At 38.1% G+C, this 24,601-nt stretch overlaps 1 long non-coding RNA gene across 1 annotated transcript in view; it reads left to right on the top strand.

Moving 5' to 3' along the window:
• The first annotated feature begins 2,372 nt into the window (after positions 1 to 2,372).
• The window catches only part of LOC119482622, a 216,148-nt gene continuing 193,919 nt past the window's right edge, over positions 2,373 to 24,601 (top strand). The window contains exon 1 of the long non-coding RNA XR_005205476.1: positions 2,373 to 2,693. This is a non-coding gene — a long non-coding RNA (uncharacterized LOC119482622). The remainder of the gene's footprint in view (positions 2,694 to 24,601) is intronic.

The following is a 24,601-nucleotide window of genomic DNA, read 5'->3' as shown; positions in this document are numbered from 1 at the left end:
GGAAGTCAATTTGTTTGAAAAATACGAGGCCGTGGCTCACGGAAAGCTGCAGCAATTGTCAGTGTGCAGGCTTTCATTTGCACACACACACATGTAAACACATTTTTCTTGACTGGATGACTCCATTATTGGGCTGCTTGCATTTTCTCTTGTAGCCTACCATCGTGGAGAAAGATCCCAATATGAGTGAACGTGGTCATATGGAAAGGCAGGCTAAAAATGACAGCGAGCCTCTCTCCTTCTATAGCCTTTCAGTTACTATTTTTTAGCACTTGGGTGTTTGCAATGTGGTTTGCAATGCAGTATTTTTTTGGGGTCAACCAAAGGCTTTTTTTATCGCGAGGGATCGCCTCGCTTCCCAGCATTGGACGTTTGATGAGCTGCCACAAGACACAGGGCACTTGGCCCCTGATTGGACGAATGCTTTTTTTGTGGGCTGCTGCTCCCAGCTTTTAAACCAGAAACAAAAATGAAAACATTTTATGCGAGAAATAAGCATATATATATAATGAATGGGAAGCGTGGAGAGGACAGAGGTTGTGGACACGTACCATGAGAAGCTGCACAGAAGAGCAGACGTTTGCAGTGCCTGGCAGTGATTTGCAGACACAATACCTAGATTGTACTAGTGTACCTAGTTACAAAGTTTGATTACACCATTCATAAAAAAAAAAAAAAAAAAAAAAATTAAATTAAATACACAAGTATTTCATTTTGCCAACTCAATCTGTAGGTTAGTTCATAGAACTATCGCGTACACTAATTTTGTTGTGTGTAAGCCTATGATTCAATTCTGCTGTTGTCAACAGATTATAGATTAATTCCTGTTTATCTAGCCCAACAGGTTATAAATTGTATTTTGATTGTGCATCACTACCATTTGTTAATATCTTGGTATAGCATGTAGCAAGATAAACACATTACAATGAGAAATTAGATCAGTAAATCTGGTTAATATGTCGTTGGCACATTCTTCTGTTATTGAGTTCCACTACATGCAAACAGACATTTATCCACTGTAAGACAAATATTAAATCTCTTGTTCAAGTCTGGATTATTTCCATTTACTCTGTCAAAACATCAGGGAATAAGAGGCACAGAGAATTTTAGGTCAAATTTAAAGCTTACCACCTTCCTTTGGAGATTTCCCTCTGGAAATTTGCAAGTGGCAGAAGTAATACTCATTCCAACACTTCATTATTACAAGCATATTGTCTACCACAGCCCTAGGATACAAAGCACAACCTGTGTAAAAGTATGTTTCAACTTCAAGTGTAGCCTATACTGTATCTCTCCTTGTGGTGTTCTCATGACAATAAAACATATCACACTTTAAGTGATTTATGTCCTTGGCACTGCTATCTAGAATAAAGCAAATTGACACCAGGATGTAGGGAAATACATAGTGATAATACTGCCAATCAGAGATGCATTCACACACACCTGAGAATAGTTATGGTTGCTGTACCATGCAAGATGCCAGACAGATGACAAATCTTGCACTGAGAAATACAGGTCAGTTGTATCTGAGCATAACTGGGGCGAGGGCTTTTACTGTGTTAGCCCCATTTGAGACCAGATGCTTCCCATAGAAAAGTCTAGGGAAGTGGCTGTGCACTGCCTCTTTATCACAGGTGGGGAAGTTAAACAGGTGTGCATTTGCTGAACCAACCAGTTAGCCCGTAACCTCAAAACCTATTCTCCTTGTAGTACCTTTCACTAATTTTGCTTATCCTATAGTTGCATTTGACATGCATTTATGTATAATGTTGTTATGTTTTGTGCATAATTTTGCATGTAAAAGGTCAAAACTAATTGTTTTGTGGCGCAGATGAAATATCCTTTGTTTAGAGAATTCCTTGAACATGTCGTGGTCTGTTTTTCGGTTGTAGATAGATAGATAGATAGATAGATAGATATATAGCAACTGTATTGATCCCGAGGGAAATTCAAGTTTCCAGTATCACAGTTCCATAGTGCAAAACATGTTAGTAAAAAGGCAGTTAAAACGTTATTAGTGCAAAGTACAAAGTACAAAAAAATATACCAGATATAAAAATACAAGGAGATGAAGAAAACTGTTAAAATTGAATATAGTGCAGGGTAACAGCTGTGATACAGGACTATTAAAAAAAGTGAATATAGTGCAGAAGAGACTTGAAGAGAGAGGGTATAGTATATTGGTTATCCAGGTATCAGTTGTGTATATTAGCCAATCAGTGATGAGTAGGCTGCTGTAAAACATCCAATCACAAAGGCGCACTGAGGCAATGCATACTAGCCAATCACAGAGCAGTAGGGCGGGACTAAAAAAATAACTATGGACTCCCTAGATGGGTTGGATCAATTAAGCAAATGAGAGACAGCCAGAATGAAAAATAACGTATATGAAGAAAGAAAGAAAGTTCGGTAAAGTCTTTTTAAGTTTCATGTGTTTAATTAAGCTTAAAGCAATTATGGATTTATAAAGAAAGGAGATGTTATTAGTGTTAGTGAATTTGTGGAGAGTATGCATCCCATGCTGTCAGGCACACTGTGACAGTAGAGGACTCTTGATCAAGCTAGAAGAGCCAGCTGGCTGCGCACACAGGTGGATAAAGCCCCTGGACATGTCTAGTCTCCACCACACCTACTGGACACCTCTGGACAGAGGGTCCAAACTGTTCACTAACAGCCTGATTTCCCAAGGAACAGTGAATACTGATTTAACACTTTCATGAGGATTTTCAAATGAGCTCCAACATGCCCACATTATGGTACCATAGACTAAGTTACAAAAATCCTGGCCAGGATTTTTTTTTCATTTTATTCTCAGTGAGGGGATTTAAGGGGTTTTGTATAATATTTAATTCTGTTAGTACAATTTACATTGAATTGTCACATCTGCTCATATTTGATATATATGGCAGGTTTTGGGGCTACAGTTGTGAGTGCATGGGAGTTTTAAACTCACCTGAAATAAGATAGCCAGGCCTCTGTGCACCCTACTTAAAGTTATATGCTCTACTTGTTGTGTAGATACATCCTATGTTTGCTAGAGTTGGCGATAATTTCAGTTGTATAGTGGTCACAAGGGGCAACAATGACCCCATTCCACTCTTGAAGACAAACTTGGAATAGCCCTCTCCCATACAGTGTATTAGATTGTAGGGCTGTGCAATTAACCTAATAACAATTACGATTTTGGCTTCCAACAATTATGAAAACAATATAATTAACATAAAATGATAATTGCGCTACATTCCGTTACGCAATGACGCTCTCGATTTGTATTGTGTTACAAATCCAGCGTACCCCTTTCCTTTAAAGCGGTGTGCTTTCGCCTCGCTCGGTGGGTCAGGTGCGGCCACTCTCCTCGGCGCTGACTGGCACTTGCTGGGTGTATTTCCTTTTTAGTGGTGTGTTACGACCGGCCTCTAGGTCGGCTTGAAAAGGCCCGGGGTGAAGGTGCTGCTTTACAGCACCCCTTGCCTGGACCTCAGCGCTTAGTGCTTGTCGATTAAATTGCTTACAAGAGCATGAAGTTCTTCATAGATCCAGCCTCTAAATTTAGCTCTCAAAATGCACATAATATTTTCTTTCTAAATGCATGATGTTTGCAAAGTTAATGAGTAATCGTGCTAAATAATCGTGATCTCAATATTGACCAAAATTATCGTGAATATGATTTTTGCCATAATCGAGCAGCCCTATTAGATATGTAGGGTTATCAATGGGTTTACACCGATACAGTAGATATTATAATAGTCATTATGCAACCCCAACTATCTTTGTTACTATTTTTTGGTCAGTAAAAGCTCTGCGTCCATCATCAGATCGGTTTATGGTTGCAGAATTTGTCCTGTCATGATATTCTTTTCATATTGTCGTCCCTAGAAAGTTCAAATAATAAGTTAAAATCTGCGCACAAGCCTCATTCTGTAATGAAAAAGGAGCTCACCAATATTCTGCGTAATACTGAGCATAGAACTGTATTTTCTGTTTGCTGTCCCAGTACCTGCTGCATCAAATAACTCCATTTACATTCACACAGGTAATTTGCTCTCCATATTTATTTGTTAATCACTTTTTTATTTATGATTTGTTGTAGCAATTAAATTGTCTTTTCTTGTGGCCTAAAAGGTAACCGCATTTGCTCAGCTGTGCTTTTGGAATCAACATCCAGGCTCATGCACCAGATTGTGTGCCCGGACCTTTCTAACGGGCCACGCTTGCAGTGGTGTTTTTGAAAGCACAGGCATGGAGCGGCATCATCTGCTGGGAAAAGCCAGATCAAATGACAGATTCAGATTTGCCAAAGTCATTAATTTCACATGCTGGCAGTGGAAGTCCTTGTGGCTACTGAATGAAAAATGTTTTCAATCAAAGATTTAAATTCTTATTCAATCATCATAACGGCCATTGGGGAGCAGGCTTCAGTATTCACAACGAGAACAGAGAGTCATGGATTTTGGTGTTCGACAAAGATGAAACAGAAAAGAAATACCCTTTACCAATACATAATGTTTGCAGTTGTGGTTGGCAGAAGAAATATTTGACTCTTATGAATCATCTCTCTTTCTCAAATTAAGCAAACTCATTTTTTTGTCCCCCTGGATTGTGATTAAATAAGAATGAAGTGAGTTTTAGCAGCATGTACTGCTCTTCACTTTGCCCTGACCGCTGTTCATTCCTGGCACCCCGCTAATCCGGTGATGTCTGTCATAAAAGATGTAAATGTGAAATAGTCACTCAAATATTCAAACAAATACTGCAGACGAGGGATTAACTGTTGGGACTTTGGGGAATTTGGAGGGATTCACGAGGGGAAATCTATGTAGGGGCTGTCATTTTAATAGTTCTACAGAGTGGAGTTACATTATGTGTGTACTTGTGTGAAGTACTTACAGTATGTTCTTGTGGACCTGCGCTGACATTTTTATAGAGACAATTTAGGGCCAAAATGTTTAATAGTAAGCAAAAGACTAGATAAAGACTACTGTAACCCCATTAGTTCTTATGTAAGCCTCCTGTAACCTCCACATTAGATCGCTCATGGATTTCATAATTTATTAGATATGAATATGTTTTTTCAATGGCTTCTCATAGTCTTCATCAGGTGTCATCAAGTATGGAAGGTTGGTTATGTGATAAGTGGTTGTGTATGGTGGGAGATTATAGTCTCTGTTCAAAGATGGTCTCTCACTGTCCAACATCTTGTTGATGACTTGGACCCCTCCCAAGTTGATGCTGTGACCAGTTTTAATCTGGCGTTCACAGACAGCTGATGTTGTCTGCTTCCGCTATTCATTCAGTCTCTAGTGCAGAGTCCTTGCCATTTCATCACTGTAGTGTTCCCCTCAGCTGTTGAATGTAATGTGACACACTACTACACTACTTTTCCTCTCCAGGCAGGTCTGTATTTTAGGTTATGCTAGCAGAGATTTTAAGGTATGGAATGGTTTATGGTGGTTATATATGTTTCAACAGCTCAGCTACATAAGGGAGTCCCACTGGGATGGACATGGTGGTCCCCATTGAGTTAGTGTTCATCCTGGTCTTAAGTCTGCATCTCATCAACCACTCCTTGTATCCATAGTTCGTCTGACCTGCTGCTGACCTCCCGCTCTCTATCATTCCTGTTCATCTGCTTAGTTGTAAATTGTCTATAGATTTGTTTTTCTTGTAGTTTAGAGTTGTTGTCCACACTTTTATTTGTTTTCATGCATTTTGCCATCTTAATAATATAGTTTAAGTGCACTGCAAAATGAAGTCACAGAAACAATGAAACCCATTATAGTCAGGTGAAACCAGGGACATGCACAGGCATTTTGAGGGGCAGTGCTCCAACCTGAAAAAAGGACATCTAGCTACGGCTACAAAGAAAAGATGTTTTAGTCATTGTTTGAATTATTAAGACCGAAAAAAGTCTCTCCCCTGGGATTTTTTTTTAAAAAACAAGCTCTACTTTGATGCTTTTTATGCACTCTGGGACATTATTTAATTTCAAATGTCTACTTCAAAAAATGTTGTTTACTTTCCAGATTAATTATGAATTGTGATGTTAAAAATCAATAGTTGTTAGTAATAAGTATCTGTATTGAGTAGAAACAGAATACTTCACAACCGCTATCAGATTTATTGACTGGAGTTGGAAATGCAACTAGGTACATTTACTCAAGTACTGAACTAAAGTGCAATTTTGAAGAACTGGTACTTGAGTATTTTCATTTTATGATAGTTAATTACACGGCGTTGTTGAATACTCGATTCTGATTGGTCAATCAAGGCGTTCTGCGGTTTGTTATTTCTTTATAGCAGACTGTTACTATTTATAGCAAACTGTTGCTATGGGCGCAGCTCTGATGTCGGACTCTGGCGGACTGTTTTGTGTCAAATTATTTTCTTTAGTAAGTAGCCGTGTAATAAGCGGGATAATGCACAGCTAATGGGTCATTGTTGTGGAATAAATCCCTTCAGGGCGATGAGAGACTGACAGATAAACACTTTAATGCATCAATGATTATAATCCAATAATATAAAATATATTATTCTGAAATGGGAATTCATTCTGTATTTACTTTTGGTACTTGAAGTATATTTTGATGCTAATACTTTTGTGATTTTACTTGAGTAATATTTTGAATGCAGGGTTTTTACTTGTAACAGAGTATTTTACACTGTAGTTTTGTTACTTTTACTTAAGTTGGGTTAATGTGAACAGTTCATGCAGTGTATGCATGAACTCTCTCCACTGTGACTTTAGGAAAATGTATTTGCGCACAGTTTTCATTCATAGTAAAATGAGTCACATAACGTTTCAGTTTGTTTTGGAGACAGGCGGTAAAGTAGCAGGTCATGCAACGCAATGAAAGGACTACGTTTTGTGTTTAGAGTATTGTGCTGAGCGTTTGCAGAGTTAACAGAGTGGCTATGCCTGTGTTCATGAGAGCCCAGTCTGAAGGTGGTATTTCAGCCTGTGTTGGCGGTATGCGGATGACCAGCAATTACCAGCTGGTGAATCATTGCTTTGATTTGAGTAGTTTTTATTGCTCGGTTTTGCTCAGCTAGTTTGTGAATATTGTTTTCTAGCCCAGGCATCTCCTGGTGAGCAACCTGTTAGTGCAAGAGGTCTCAAACAGCAGGTTGAGAGCCCCCGCTTTACTATGCTGTTTGTTTGTCATGGTGATTATATTTTTTTGTATAATAACGATAGTAATATAATGGTCCGTTTGGGCTTTCTATAGCTCAACAGCCCAACTTCTCTTCTGCCAACTGGTTTTAGTTTCTTGCATTGCAGAAGGAAAGCCGAACATCTACATAAACCCGGAAAACAGTAAATATCAACTGAAAATCATTGTGGAAAGTAAATTCAAGAATTAGCATTTCTGGGAGAGAGGATGAGGATGTGACACATTCAAGATTCAAGCAAAACACATTTGTGAACTGAAAAAGGAGACATGCACACAGCATTACATGAAGTTATGTGACTCTTTTCTCCTCTACTTTTAGGCTAATTTATGTGGTTTGCAATTCCATTCAAAGAATCGAAGGATTAATTAGCAGCGAAAAGTTGATAGCTCTCCATGTTTTCTTCTCTGTCAAAGAACGCCATCTGCACTGCCTTCCTGATTAATGAGCAGGTGGAGTAGGAAGCATTTTCATCATGGTGTGCATTGAGGCAAACAAAAAGTGAATTTACTATTCCCAGAATACAAAACAATATCAAGTGAAATTCTTTATACAGTAAAATACAAATATCATTTTAACCCAAGTTGCGTATACTGTATGTAAATATGTAATTATATTTTCTAAATACTTTTCAGTTTTTATTTTATTGTATGTAAAACATATTCTTCCTAGCACTCATGAAATAACAGTAGTGCCAATAGTGTTTTTGCAAGCTTGATTAAAAGCATTCTAGTGTACAATAAGAAAGGGACTAAACCTACTTTGTTTCTTATGATGTGGAGCACTGATTTGTGTCCATCTCTATTCCAATCCTAGAGAAAGAGAAAGAGAAAGAAAGGGGGCCAAGATTGTGATCATGATGTGCTAAGGGGATAAATCCTGGGGCTTCTCCTCCTCTGATGAATTAAATTGAATTTTGTGGAATCAGAGGCTTTTCCAATTTTACACAAAATAGTCATTTTGTTAAACGTTGAGTGTGATTTGGATCACTTGCAATTTTCATCAACTAGTCTAGAATATTTTAGTAGGGCTGTGTATTGAAAATAATGTGGTGATATGATACGTATCATGATACAGGGGTAAGGATTCAATATATTACAATATACTGTAAGTAAGGCATTATATTGTGATTTTATTTCAAATCTAATTTTAGGAAAACTGTCACAGTATAAAAACACAAAACCATAAAATTGGAGTAAAATAAAGTCACTATGTGAAATGGCTACTATGGGGACTAACATCATTACACATTATTTATATTTGACTCACTGGATCCACAAGAGTCTCAGCGTTACAGTGATACCCAAGTTATGTAATACTAAGACTGTTTGGATCACAGTATATATATAACACCTTTTGCCCAAAACTGCATGGAATTAGCATAAACCGGACATGTCTGTAAAAGGAGACTCATGGGTGTTACCCATATTGAACCCATTTTCATTCACATGTTGAGGTCAGAGGTCAAGGGACTCCTTTGAAAATGGCCATGCCAGTTTTTTCCCGCCAAAATTTAGTGTAACTTTGGAGCGTTATTTAGCCTCCTTTGCGACATGCAAGTATGATATGCTTGGTACCAATGGATTTCACATGATGGTCAGTGGATATACTCTAGCTTTAGTTCTAGCAAATCTGAGCCCGCTACAACTTCCGAAAGACAGAATAGCGGCCAGGTTCGCCGGTGGGCCGTCGGATTTTTAAGAGTTTAATTAAATCTATACAGCGTTTTGGAGAATCGATGCAGTATTGCAAAACACGATACTCATGTGTATGGATATTTTCTTACACCCCTAATTTTTGGAAAATTATTGAGCACTATCATGCCAGAGAGAGAATAATATAGTTTACGTTAACAATAATACATTACTAAGCTGAGTGTAACATGTGGGCTCACAAGCATGAGTACTTTGTGTACACAACATAATATACTTCATGAACTGTTATATATTTCTAAAACCAAGCAGCGGCCTGAGGCTGCACCAACACTCTTTAAAGAGTTACTTAAAGGTTATCTTTGGTATTTTTCAACCTGGACCCTATTTCCCATGTTTTTGTGTCTAACTGACTAATAGGGACAACAATTTCTGAAATTGGTCCAGTATTGAGATAGAGCGCTGCTCACAGGCTGCAATATAATCATATCCTGGCAAGCTGGCACTGTCATTTACGTCCACTAAAAGTGCCTGTTTTTGCCAGGCTCTGACTGTTATTATAAGTGTCTGACATTATGGAAAGAGTCTTGCTCAAGGAGAGGTCTCGTTTGGAAATCTGGCATGTGACGTGCTGCCAGAAGATGACGGTGTAATAGTGAAATACATCCATGGTGGAAACGTGAGTGCCAGCCGGGCAGAGTTTGTTGTGTTGGAGTACAGAAAGCTTAGCTTAGTGTTATCTAAAAGATGTTCAATGTCATTTTGTCAGACACTTCTAATAGCAATCTGAGCCTTTCAGTGGCATAAACAAGCACTTTTTATTGAATTTTAGACCTCACTTATTAGACCCCCAACCTCCTGGGACACCACGTCCCTGAACTACAAGGCAGAGTTTTTGTTAATTTTGAAAGGGATCGTGCTTCGTGCTAAAATGGAGTGGTACGTTGCTCTTAAGACGGAATGGCAGCTGTGGGATGAACAACCCAGCAGCAAGAGCATTCAAGCACATTTACACCATGCACACTGCTACAGCTCCACCATTTCCAGTTCCAACAACATTGCCAACATCAGCAAGAAAACCTCTTGTGAGAGAGCATGCAGTTGTTTGTGTGCACATGTTGTTGTCCTTTACATCAGTGGTTCTCAACTTGGGGGTTTCCAAAACTTCACGGGGGGTCACAAGGCCTTCTTGATTTTAAGGGATGTAAGACAACTTAAAAAAAAACAAAAACACTGCTTTAGAAAAATATATAGGCCTATATTTACAAAGGACAAGGGAGTCTGAGGTTGTCATACCAGGTTCAGGGTACTAGCACAACTGGGAAAAGAGTGAGTCATGCTTTAGTTGCCATGAGCAGATGTTGTAGGGAAAACAATTGAAACAAGATTACTTTTTTCGGGTGTGTTCACTAGGACAATGTTGCGTTAGGAGAGTGACTGTAATTAGATAAGTTCAGATGGGTTTGTTGGTGGATACGGTTCTGCACTTGAGGATGCACATGAATACAACAAGCAGCATGCACCGATGTGGGAGTGCAATCAACCCCCCCTCCCACCGAGGAATACAGAACAGGACTTAGGAGACATGTCTGCGACGTGGTATTTAGATAACGCACAAGGCAAACTATGGCATCACAAGTAGGATTAATAAGGAAGCGGAGAAGATGTTGGCAGAATCACTGACAATCATCTGTAACAGCAGAGTCTAGGACATAGGACAAGAATATAGACTTATAATCAGTAACAGCAGTAATGGCTACTGCCATGGTTATAAGGCTGTGAACCTCTCATTACTCTGACTTGCAATATCCTATTATGACATCACAGATTAGGCTCTGTTTTCGTTTGTGTTTGGTGTAACAAACCCTAAAAATTTGAAGGTCAAATGAATAATATGTTCTGTAATAATACGTATAAATTGTCTTCTGAGCTGAATACCATCATTTAGGTTAACGGAATCACCACAGTGCTTGCACAGCTGTAAATGGAATATATGATCTTTAAATTAACTAAACAGAGTTGCACTCCATTAATATTATATACAAATAAAGCCTTCCTAATTGATACAGCACAGGTGTTTGTTAGTCAGGAAGGCTTCACGCAATAAGTTAGGGGCTTGGTTTTTAATTACCTTAGGGATTTGCTAATTTACATTCTGCCTCTAAAAGTCTCTTGTTGATACTGGGAAGTGTGTGTATGTGCGTGTGTGAGTGTACGTCTAAGTGTACTGTATATGCTGAAAAGTGGTTTGATGAGGGTGTGGGTAAAGAATCAATAGAGATTTAATGGGAAACAGGATGTCCTCAGGTAAAATTCAGGCCAAAATACTGCATGAAATTCGATCTGTGGGATCATTTCATGCGGGTTGTACGGAGGAAGGAGAAAATGTAAGGAAAGGCACTCCATCTAGGCCCTCGCGCACACTTCTATTCTTGAAGGTCAGAAAGCTTGTTATAGTGGACAAGCATTAGACGTCCAATGGTGCTGCCTTCTCATTAATCTCTTCTTCTCATAAGGCAAAACCTATAAAAGGGTCTCCGCACACTGACATAGTATATCAACAGTCTACATCTCCTCTGATGTAGAACTTCACAAGGTGATGCCTTCTGAAAACCTTGGTGGCTCAATCTTTTATTTAATAACTAAAAGCTTCAGAAATGAGGTCTGCCTTCATTTTCCCCCTTGCTGAAAAACAAGCTGTGTATCTACAGGGCTCTCCCACTGGTCACGCAATTTTCATGAAGGTTGTCTTCAAGATTTTTATTGACATAGCTACATTATTAAATGGTAAACAGTAGAGCCAGGGCAAAGGTTTTCAATTCGTTAGGGCTGTGAATCTTTCGGTATCTCACCTCATTCAAAATGATTCCTGATTCAAAATAGATTCTAGATTCATTACATAAGGGTACTAATTTCAGGATCTTCTTCAGTATAATTAAGGTGTTGTGGCAAATTATTGCATGAAAGCAGAGTGAGTGTGTATAGGTTTATGGAGTTTTTATATTTGAAAAAGTTATATCAGCTGATTGCATTCACGTAAACAAACAAAGTCAAAAGGTAACATTTATTCACGCTAAACTTGTGCAAATAAACACGTTTTACTGAAACGTTTTTAGTATTTCTCAATTCTCAGTGACTTTAAGAATAACAAGTACAAGTTATATAAACAATAAATGCTTCTTTTTACATAAATAAAATTGGTAGGCTTTTATTCCTCAGAAACTTGCCAATTTGAATAAATATATTGTACACAAAGTAACACTGTAAAACTGGTATTTTGTGTGATTTTCAACAAATTACAGGCTTTACTGAATGTTCATGATACTGTGTCGTAACTGGACGTGAGTGACTGCTGGCTGCGCGATGCGACCTGCCATTTTGAGCTGTACTTTTGTCGGATGCTCTGTTTATATTTATTCCTGTCGCTCGCTTTGAAAGTGCTTTGAACGGCATGAGTCACGTAGTATTCTTCATTTGACACAAGCTTCGACACAATGTATTGAAACAGTGGGCCTCCCAGGAGTGAAACAAGCTGCGGAGCTTTGGTATTTTTTGCACTAAAGGGATATCTCTAAAGTAAATGTAATGGCTGCTTGGGTCAAGTTCATCCGTAAGGTTTTTTCCCCAATCTAGGAAATTGTAAACCACAAAGCTCAGGACACTGGAGACCAGAGTTTGTATATTATATTCTATGTGCTGTTAGTTTCAGGCTCAAAACGTCTCCCTGTCACCCAGTGAAATTACACCAGTGCAGCAGAGAGAAACATAAGAAAGACAGAGGATAGTCATTATGTCATGACTCAAGGCTGCCACCACACTCTATTATACAGTGTAATGTAAGATACACACTGGAGTACACCGATCAACTGTTGTCTGAATGTAAACATTAAAAGGTGGAGGAAATTAACACTTCCCTCCTACTATTTCACACCAGAAATGTTAATGTCTCACCTCCACTAAAACACCAACACAACATTAAATTTGTATTCGCATACAAACTGTTTTACCTGTATTAGAACTGTTTTTGCTCATCATATTTGACTTCAGTGTTACCACTCTGCGTTTTAGTGTTTTTTTTGTGCATTCACAAATGCACTCTTATAGTGGAGAGGATTCAGAACTGGGCAGCAACCAGTAATTCCCCTGGAAAAGTTGCAATAGTTCAAACAGGATATTTAGAAAATGTTGATCTCGGAGCTTTTATTTTCCTAGAGCGCTGAATTAACATGCAGTGCCTCACACATCATTTCATAGTCACATTTTAATTGCTCTCCATTAATTACACATTCTGAGTGAGCAGTTGGATTTGCATAGATTTCACATGCAAGTGTGACCTACTGTTATGTTGTGTGGGTGAAAAGGTTTCCACTCACTGATACGATATGAATACAGTATGCAGTTGCAACCTGCTCCACCAGACTACACCACTGTACTTAAGGCTTGAATCAGCTTTCAGTATGCGCCAAGGCCAGGCCGAGGTTAACGGTTCAGTGTGGTTGTGTATGTTTGTACTCAACAATATCTTTGTTTTTGTTAACAAAGACACAGATAAATTTCAATAAATGCCCCTAATATATTTGCCTTTCACAGTTTTTTGGCAAGCATGACACTGAAACTTGGCTTGGGTTGTGAGGAGTAGCATTTATTCACCGACAGTCTAAACTGTACACACACTGCACTGCTACATTCACAGCTATAATGTTACTATAACTTCATTCACCATCACACGCTCGCTCGCTGCCTCTCTCTCTCTCTCTCTATCTCTTGACCGCACACGGAGATACGGGCCGCCGGGCTTGCAACACACTGGCTGACGGAAGCCCGTCTTGTCTCGTCACCCCAAAAAAATACTAACTTTCTTGTAAACAAAAACAACGTGCGCCCCTTCCCCCTTTGACCTCAACTGAAATGTGATCTTCCTCATGTTGCCGGTGTTATGTCGAAGTCACCGGCCTCGGCTCAGGAGATGCGCCGGGACTGTCAGACACTAGTGGCTCCGTTAGTCTGTTTATAAACATATACATATTATTTATATAAAAAATTATATATTATATTATTTAAATTATAAACGTATATTACTGATTCAATACAAGTTGGATTTAGCACTGTGACGCCGTAGGCTGCAACCTTTTTAATCTATCAGAACATGTCATAATGACAAATGCCGATTCAGCAGGTTTGCATAAAATCAAACCAGTGTGAGCTCGTACACCGGACTGGCAAAACTGTAAATCAACCCAACTCTATTTATTTGTGATGTATCTACTGTCCTGTGTAAATGTGATTTCTAACTGCCGATAAAGAATTACTATAGATTACTTATTGAATCATCTATGTAACATACTTGCTTATCTGGTATTTATATGGATTGGTGTATGAATATTTGTAAAAAGGGACACTTTAGAGGTGTGATAATGTGTAAATACATTTGAATTGTTCTACAATGAAAGAATATAAACATGTATCATCCTGTAGGTCCAGGTTTATTTGTATGGACAATATTATTTACCTAAGTAATTACACATGAACAGCATAACTTTGTAACTACTAACTTTGTAATGTGTAAAAGGTTATAGATTTACTAGCGACCTGTACTTTAAAGAGTTGTTGTTGTTGCTTTCTCCTTTCTGGATTTTCAGACGACAGACAAAATCTCTGGGAACCTTTGGTAGCCTGTTATAGACAGCTACAATCAGTACTACTTGCTGCATCTCACAACTATCACATTTTACAGTTGCACAATGAGGTCTTGTTAGCACTCTGTCAACTTTGAAAAGTTGTTTTGATTTAGACAAAAACAGTCAAAACAATGTCATTTTGTATTAAACATTTTCTCTTTTGGAAAAAGAACAAAAGGGGAAACTATGAAAGCTGATCATGCCCTTGTCTGCGAATTCTAATTAAATCATGACTTAAAAGACAAAAACCTGCACTCAGGCAGCTTTTGAGACTAAACATTGCTGTATTTCATTCCTTAAGTACCTCTACTGTTGACTAACTGTTGACTTTCAGTTCTTTCTTGGAAAGCTCCTCGACTGCAAACACCAGCATTGGCCGGTTCTGAAATGTATCTCCCTTTTTTCACTTCTGTTTTATATCCCTGGGGCAATGAAGGCCATTCTGCTGTCCACAGCACATTCCCCTGAAAATACCTTTGGGATCCTTTTCTCAGTGGCAATGCCATCACTCCTATCATCAGTCCCCTGAGTGCCACTGTGCTCTACCTGTCCTGCAGAGCAGGGAGGCACTGGAAATGCAATGACATATCATGACTTGCTGTAAGGGATCTCTAATGAGAATGTATGAGACTGATGTGTTCAGTTGGGAAATCAAAAATATTATATAAATATATATATATACTGGTATTATAATAGTTAAACTGGTCAGAAAAAATGGTTAATCCAAAGCTTAACATCACTGAAAATTGTTTTATTTCATCATTTAGCATTGGAAATACTATAAGCACTTACCAGTAGGGTCTTGAATATTTAGATATTGAAGAATCTCACAGTTGGTGTTTTAGAGGCCTTATGTTTCACAGCTGATTTCTGTTACATATTTTTTTCACCAGTGTATTGTATATGTGCCATGGGATGCTGAGAAATGACAACGCTGATTTATTGGCTTGCTTTTGTAGGTTTTTCACATTGTACATTTTATACATCTACATTAAGATTTGCTGCACACTACGGCCTGCTCAACATATGGTGTAGATTTCTCACTTAAATTCTACTCTTATCTATGAATGGCTTTACTTGTTAATGAAGTCATTGTGTAAAGAGCGTGTTCTCTTAGCTTGAATCAAACCAAAACAATGTGCCGGGACCCAAGAGGAATCTCCCAGTGTCACTAAGTCATTTTCTTCTTCTCTTAATTCACTGATATCAAACATATCTGCAACTTTGTGCAGATTTCTGTCACTCTTTCCGTTGCATATTTAATTCCTTCTTTCATTTATTATTAATGTCTCAAGAGCTTTCTTTCACAGAATGCTTGAAACTTAATTTAATATATATGCTGTCTTATTTCTGGTTTAAAGGAGTGGGGGGAAATATGTCACATTATTTAAGCAGAAAATGCCATTACCAGACTAATTCAAAATATTTCTTGTCAGTACTTTCCTGTACACTGACATGAGAATAAAATCCCCCGTGACAAGTAAAATCCTAATATATGACTTCCATTCATGCGAGCATGCATAGTCATTTAAGAGCATTACAGGGTTTTGCATGACTTCCAGTATTAGTATTAGCATTGTGTGTTTTTACTTAATTTTCTTTTGAATGATAAAGGCCCCCTCAGTTTTCCACACATTGAGGCTGTATTCCTACACTAACATAATAGTTATATTTGTAAAAAGAAAACTATGCACTTGCACATTTATGATTAGTGTAAGTGGTCCATCTCTCTCTTTATTACACGGCTGTGTTGAATACTTGATTCTGATTGGTCAATCACAGCGTTCTGGGTTCTGTAATTTCTGAATAGCCGATCGTTGGGTGCAGTTCAGACGTCGGACTCTGGCGGACCATTTTTGTGTCGAAATATTGATTTCTTCAGTAAGTAGCCGTGTAATAAGTATAATAATGTACAGCTAGTGGGTCATTGTTGTGAAAGAATCCCCTTCAGGGCGATGAGAGACAGTGTAGCATCGCCCTGTCGGGGATTCTTTCACAACAATGACCGGCTCGCTGTACATTATCCCTTACTTATATTTGCTGTAGTGTTTTGATATAACATCTTGAAAATGCAATTATTGCATTTATTGGTGTACATACTTGGGGGATCATTATGTTCTTTAAGGTGCAGTGTGTAGGATCTGGCGGCGTCTATCAGTGAGGTTGCAGATTGCAACCAACGTAACATCTCTTGTGTGCTATGTGTGTAGGAGAACTATGGTGGCTGAAGTGAAAACACAAATGGCCATATTTAGAGCCAGTGTTGGATTTGTCCGTTCTGGGCTACTATACAAACATGGCGGCCGGCCCCATGAAGAGTATCTGCTCCCTATAGATATAAATGGGTATTTCTAAGGTAATAAAAACACAGTGATTCTTATTTTCAGGTGATTATACACTAAAGAAAACATACTTATTAATATTATATTCCAATTCTGCCAATTCATCCCCCTACATGTTCTTTTAAAACTTGTATGTGACATGATGATTTCAGGCATTTATATTTAGTTATTTCATTTCATTAGATTATTTGTCAGCGTAAATGCTCAACAGAAACAAAGAAATGAGCCACATTTAGCCTAAAAGGCAAATTTTGATCTACTGTCCATATCTATTGTCATCTTCATATTCATATTTTAATTCCTGTACTTAGGATGATCTTAAAATCTGTGACAAGGTTATTTTATTTCATGATAACACGTAGATCTGTGAATGTTTACTTTTTCGTAAAGTTATTGTTTACAATAATTATGTTTTCCTATACCTTCTTCAGTCATTGGTTGTATTTGAAAAAATGCAAAAAACTGAAAAAAGTTGAGTCATGTTGAGGTAAACAGAAATACAGATGGCTTGTTACAGTTTGAGCAGATGGATGAGTTTCGATTATCTTCAACTGCTTCAAGAAACTATAACGGTACACACCACATTGTTGGAGGGCACAGTTATCAATGTTATCTTCACATGTCTGCACACTGTTAGTTACACTGATAGAATACCATGTGGTGGCAGAAGTTCACTTCCAGGATCAATACAGCTTTTCCAATAGTTGAGGAGGTACAATTGAGGTTGAGGGTTTTTATTAATTAAAAGCAGTGAAGTGGACAACCTGACTAATCCAGTCAGTTGGCAATAGACTTTTTCAAACCTGACAAAATAAACTTTCTAAATGAGTCCCTTTGTGTTTCCTGTTGCAATGTAGCTGACAGGAAGTAAACATGGACCAAAACTGTTGCCCTAGCAACATAATAGCAATGGAAACGTCTATAGAATAAGAAAATACATACGGTCTGAATTGAGATATTGCTTTTATAAAATGATCATAAAATATGGCAACATGAATTGAGTCATTACAGTTTTAGTATTTTTTTATTGATAAATAATAATATTCACAATAAAATAGGCCCTCCTGAAAACAAACAACAGGAGGTTCACTTTTAATTACATTCACATTTGTTCCTAACACTACAGCTAAAGGTACTAAACACTACATTACAACATTTTACAAACAAGACAAAAGGGAAAAATGAAACTGATACCCAAGGCTATGGTTACTGAATGACTCAAATGAATGACACAGTGTTATCTATTTGTAGTTGCTATGAGAGACCTGATAAACAGATGAGGTGTCTGTTACCTGAGAAGCAGAGAGTCAAATCAACGGTACAACAGCTTAGTTCTGAATTGTCAATTGAAGTTGCAGATTATGAAATCACCAGGGTTTTAAGGAAGTTGATGAAGGTTTTGTATAAATACTACTTTTTTCCCGAGGGTGGCCTCTCATGAAGAATGGATTTCGATGTGCTGGGCTGAGAGGCTCAAGTCTGGATCTTGCAATGATGAGGAAGTTGGCCGAATTTGAAAAGTTCCCATTGGAAGAGAGCTCCTGGTTAAGGCTCTCCTAGCTTTTACTCCTAACTCATGACTTTAGATTTGAGGTTTCACCTCCTTTTGTTCCGAATCACATCTTCAGACTGGTAAAGAGCAAGCTCCCACCAAAAGAGAGCAAAAGTAGAACAGAGAAAGACAAAGGGCAGCAACACAGCAAGCAGCCTGGCTTCTCAGATAAGAGGTTATTTTAAAGTTCTGGTCTGCCCGCCCAGAAGATGCATCCTGGCCAATCACAGGGATTGCAGAGTTCAGGGGGGACAGAGTCAGTAGGTTGACTTGGATAACTGCTTGTACATGGCTTGCCTTTTTTTGTTAGGTGGAGGCTCAATCCACTCCTCAATAGAAGTTAAACTTAAATGTAGCGGGTTTTAGCAGCTAACTTTGTTACTGTGTATCTGTAACCTGGGCCATGTTGGCGTAAGTGATTTCCCCCGTGACCCTATCGCTAGGCAACCATGACAACGCATTAATCTAACGTTTTTTTTTTCAGATGCAGAGTGATACTGAAAGAGCATGGGTTAGACGTGTCATAGCAGTGGTATGTGGGAGTTATATCACAGTTATTAACCAATCAGATTGCTTGATTTGAGCTACCTGTTTATAATGTAGCTTATATATTTTTTTACTCTAATAACTTCTGTAGTGGAACACATACTTCTCAGGTGTGCTGGACTCTAATTTATGGATATGACTACTACCGCTACTATGTTGTCAAACTAATAAGGAACTCTTTTGACTTTTTATGAACCATTACTGTGGTTTCATTGCAATATCTGCTTCACATTGGAGTGATAGAGCAGGTGGTATATATACACATGAACATCCATACACAGCCTGGTTTCACCAAATGGCGTATGAGTAACACGCCAATTTCTTTCTTTATGTCATTTTTTTGTACTATCACAATGCCATTCTTGCTTTTGGCGTGTACTTTCACAGTATTTAGTCTGTGCTGACTGCAATGTAAACGCATCCAGGTGAATATGCTACGCTCAGAGCTAGTGATGTAGAATAACAAGCGACGCTTAGAGCAAGTGTCGTAATATAAAAAGCCAGAAAGACTATTTATGGCAGGCTAGAGGGGAGGTGGATGGATCAAACAAACACAGGGTTTTCACCAATGAGACTGGTGTTCATGTCCCATGTGAAACCGCAAAGGGTTGTTGACTAATTTGAAGTTATGCTAGTGATGTTTGTGACGTGTTTTCCTATTACGTTGTTTATGTATGTATTTTATGTAGTTTTTGTACTTATTTTAAGCCAAACTATGATGTTTTTCCTAACCCTAACTAAGTGGTTTTGTTGCCTAAAGCTAACTGCGATCGTTACCATAACTTTGTCACCTAAACATAACCGCGACAAGTTTCACAATAACCACGTGGCGTCGTTTCACAACATTAATCCCCCTGTGAAATGGTGTGCAAAAAGCTTAAAATGTGTATCATGACACGTGGAATGTCCTTAAAATTGGCGTGCTATTTATCCGTCTTACCATGAGATCACGTTGCAACACATGACTGGCTGCCACAGGGAAGTTTTAGATCAGAGACGCTTACTTGTGTACTTGGTCATAGACATGGTTGTCTGTTGTGAGGCTTCAGACAGCTGGCAGGTTGGACAGATTCTTTAGCCATATACAGTTCTGTAGAAATAGTTCTGAATTTTCCAACCCGAGTCAACACCCAGTTTGTAGCAGTTGCCATTGAAAATGACAAACTATCAGAGAAACATCTGCTGTTGCTATCTAGCTGTTACAAAATGTCAAGGTACCTACATGTGAATGTGTAGAGAAAGGGAGTGTGTGTGTGTGTGTGTGTATGTGTGTGTATGTGTGTAAGGGAGACATTATATAAGCAGAAAATTGCAATCAAGGTTACTTCTGTTGTGCCTGCTTAGAGAGCTCCACTTGCTTTTGTGGGTGATGTTCTTTCTCATCGTGCCGAATAATATACATGTGAAGAAAGAAGGGATGCTGAGAAAAGGCCAAAACATTTACAGACATTAAGCATTACTTCTATAAATGGATTACTCTGTAGCCCAGATACCGATCTCGTCAAGATGTGGAATAAATGCTTAGATGCTGAGAAAAGGCCAAAACATTTACTGTCATGTAGCATTAGTTGTCTTAGACTGGCTGCGAGCCTGAGTGGCCAGTGTGACGAAAAGGTTTGTTTTCAAGCTTTTATACCCTTCATTAGTAATCATCCATCACATAAAAATAGATGTGTTTCCATAAAAAAATACAACAGTTCCAAACTACTTTGGCATTGTTAATCAGTGGTTTGTTTGCAATTGTGATAGAATTAAAGGGCTGATAAGAAGGACTGAATTATCTCCAGAGCCAAGAATAATGTCTGATAATGCACCCCTAACACTAACCCTGGGAGTTCAGTCAGCCATCCAGATGTCACCTTCATCTCAACTAACGACACAGCTGTTTTCTCCTTCTATTTTAGAAATATTTGGAATGTTTTTTCTTTGTAATATTTGTAGACAGACATTGAAGAAGGTCAGTCTGCAGTTCAGTGCTGTGGGGTGCTGTTTGACAGATATCTATATTTGATATGACACATGAGCTTGCCAGATACCTGTAAGTGTCTAGGCAACTACTGAACTCCATCATTGTGCAGTAGCTGAAATAGACACAATCTCAAGACAGTGCACACCTTGTGAACACCTTGTCAACAATTCCTTCGACAATATCTTCATACAGGACACATATAGGGCTTCAAGAACATTTTCATATTCTTAATTTTCTCTGACTTTTTTCGTAGGCTACCGTGGGCTTGTACGAGTGTGCCACGTCAGATTAGCTTGGGTTTATGAGAATTGTAAATTAGCATAATTAATGCCCCTTTGATACCATATACGACCATGCGTCCTGCCCCATTGACTTGTCTCTGCCAATATATCAGCACATTGTCTAAAGACACGCTCTCTTCCAAGAGCCTGATGCGTATCCAAAAGAAGAAAGTCAGCCATGACGTGCCTGGTTAATCTTCCCAATGACCTTATTATATATAGAAACAAATGAACCTTCAATTACTGCATTATTTGAGTTGTTTTGCATTTTGAGATGTTCATATTAATATTGTAGTGGTATACAATAGCATCAATGGCCAATTTAAAGTAATGATGATATTGTTAGGATATATGAATACATTTAGAATTGTATTATAATTGGAATTGCTGAGTGAAACAGGATAATAACATAATTATGAAGTGTAATTTATATAGGATTTTCAAAATCAAAATTTCTTCAAAGTAAAGAAATATACAATTCATTAGTGAAAAACTTAGGTTTGGATAACAGAGGACTAATTGCAAATGACTCTTACGACAGGTCTGGGCCACTCGTAAATTGTGTTAGTAGCTAAGAGAAAATTCAAAATACATGAATGGAACAAGTTCTCCTAAATCAATCGCTCCTAAACACATCTGTTCGTACCAGAGGTTCTTGCATGAGGCCCATCGTTTTTTTCACCTCAGAAAAATACTGAAAATAAGTTGTCTAAGTAATTCAAAATGTAAAAATATTTTATTTAAAATACTTCTAAATTTGTGTGCTTACATATTGCCTTTTTATTTCTATTAGTACAAAGCTTGACTCCTGCCTCCAGCTGCAAAGATATGCATACAAAGTTAGCCATAGTGCCTGAGATAGTTTTTTTTTCTTCTTGGAAGTGAACCAGGCCTGAATGAACTTTGAACCTTGGCCAAATGTCCTACTTGGGTGTAGCCTGGGGAAAAACATATGACCGCTGGCTATCTATCCACTTTGTTGAGGTGAGCCACAAATGGCGATGTCACTCCATTGCCTTAGCTATGTCCTTGCCCAGAGAAGAGATAGATGAGGAACAACATCTGCAAGCAAATGTCCTTCATCTAAGATGTTGGAGTGTGGCCCACCGTGGCTTGGTGACTGTCCAATTCCTGTGACATTTTTGTTTCGTCCTTTTCATGTGGATGCACTTTCTCAATACACTTGTCAGATGGGCTGCTATGACTTGGTTAGTTGCAAAAAATGTACAATGACATCTTTTAAAGTTATAATTCAAATGTTTGTATTAAATTAAAACCCTATTTTTAATGCTATTTATTGATGCCATTTTGTCCAGAATAGCCCGTGTATTTACATTCAGTAATTACTTTAAGATTTTTCATTGTAAGCATTCAACTGGCAAAATATAAGGTTGCTTTCATTATTTCATTTCATTCTAGATATTGCAGGTCAATTAAACATATTGTAATGAAATGAGGGATCAGCCACAGTGAGCTTCAGTAAGGTTGTTGTGTGGAAAATTACTGACTTCTTTATTAAAACATTGTGATTATGTGCCACCAGATTTCTGGGACCTCTAGTATTAAACTGCACTTGCTGTCGCCACTAAGGATGTCACGCGAACCGATACTTCAGTAACAAGTCGAAGCCAAATGAAAATTCAAAATTGAAAATGTGACTCACTTGTTTTTTTACAGTACCTAGGTACCGGGCCTCAGGGCTCAAGACTAACGGTGTCTCGTCGTCCCGGGGACAATAGAAAATTTCTCTGATAATGCTACATTGTGAACAACAAATCCGTGTTGAAATCGGCAGGAGAGCTAGTAAAGTTAGCAGTTAGCAGCCGGTGGGAAGCACAGTCCTAAAATAACTGAGCTAACAGCTAATGTACAGAGGTTGCAGTGAGTTAAATTATGATGTGTTCAAGCTCCATTCAGAAAAAAATGATGAACCTTAACCTTTGATATGTTACAATGTAAAAATTGAGGCGGATCATCAGGGATTAATACTAAATTCACAAAAAAACAGTATACATGTAATTTATTGTTTTGGTTTTGTTTTTTTACCGTGGTACCATATTGGATATCGAGAATCGTGAAAATTTCACTGGTATTTGTATCAACTATTACATTTCTGGTATTGTGACATCCGTAGTCACCACCGGTAACAACCACCATCCATATAGAGTGATTATCCAAAATTCTTGATGCCTGTTTGTAGTATAATGATGCCAAACAATTTCACTTCACATGTGGGTGTTTTCAGATAGACAGCCAGCCGTGTTTGCAGTCACGCACTTAATTTAGAATTGCTCGCTGCAATGGCACAGAGGGGGAAAAAATGAAAGTCCCCTTTGGAGGACTCCAAAGGTTTTTTTATTCATCAGTACTTCATTTGTTTCACTATTGCACAGTGACTTCTAAGACGAAGCAGCAACTGCAGCAGGGATAAGACTAATATGGAGTTGACAGATAATTCTGTGATTTGACACACTGCTTTGCAATTCCAGGGACATCTTGTGTTGATGCGTGGTCAACGTTTAGGTGACAGGAAGTCAATGGATGTCATAGCAAGACATGCAGGGTTTAGACCAAATTAAACCATTCAATACCTAAAGTATACTTTTTGCAGAATTTAATCATGCGATATTGTAAGGGACCAAGCAGTGAAGCAACGAGGAAACAGGAGTTGTTGAACTAATTTGGGCTTTTTATTCAGCCAAAAAATAACAAAACATTATTAAACAATAATTGAATACCTAGGTCTAACAAAAAAGAGGTTAAAGTAATATAACAATACTTATTCCCACTATTAAACCAGATGTTAACTGAACAAAACTAACCTAAACAATGAACCATGAGGGCAGATATATATAGGGCTTAGCCAAACCAAAATAGAACACAAAGGGGTAAACAAGATGGACACAAAATATAATTAAATACCAAGCAGAACTAACTACAACCAAATCCCCCCCATAACATTGCAGCACTTGGTTTGGCCCAGTTTGAGTCCTCATGGCAGCACTTGGTTTGAGTCCTCAGCCACGCCCCTATCTCCACCAGGAAGTCAGCTCCCCCAACAGCCAACTCAAACAAAGAAACAAATGATTAATATAACAAATAATAATATGTGTAACCTCACAGTGTTAATGTGTGAATCTAAACTATATAAGGTTAAACACAAATAAGTGATGTTAATTGTAAAGGTATAGTTGGCTGCAAATTAAATGAACCTGTGTAGGTAGTAGACTAATGAGATGAGAGAGTGTGAATCGGAATGATATTACCCTGTGTGGCTGTGACCATCACAGATATAATGAATTCATGACGGAAGAGGAGAAAAATATTTTAACAAACAGTTGTGTAAGCATGCGTCTTTGTCCTAAGTATTATTTCTCCAGTTATTGGTATGTCCAATATATGATCCAGCAT

The sequence above is a fragment of the Sebastes umbrosus genome, chromosome 2 (genome assembly GCF_015220745.1).
Source record: "Sebastes umbrosus isolate fSebUmb1 chromosome 2, fSebUmb1.pri, whole genome shotgun sequence".
In the NCBI taxonomy this organism is placed as follows: domain Eukaryota; kingdom Metazoa; phylum Chordata; class Actinopteri; order Perciformes; family Sebastidae; genus Sebastes; species Sebastes umbrosus.
The sequence above is the reverse complement of the archived record's forward strand: the minus strand, read 5'-3'. Positions and strand labels throughout refer to the sequence as shown.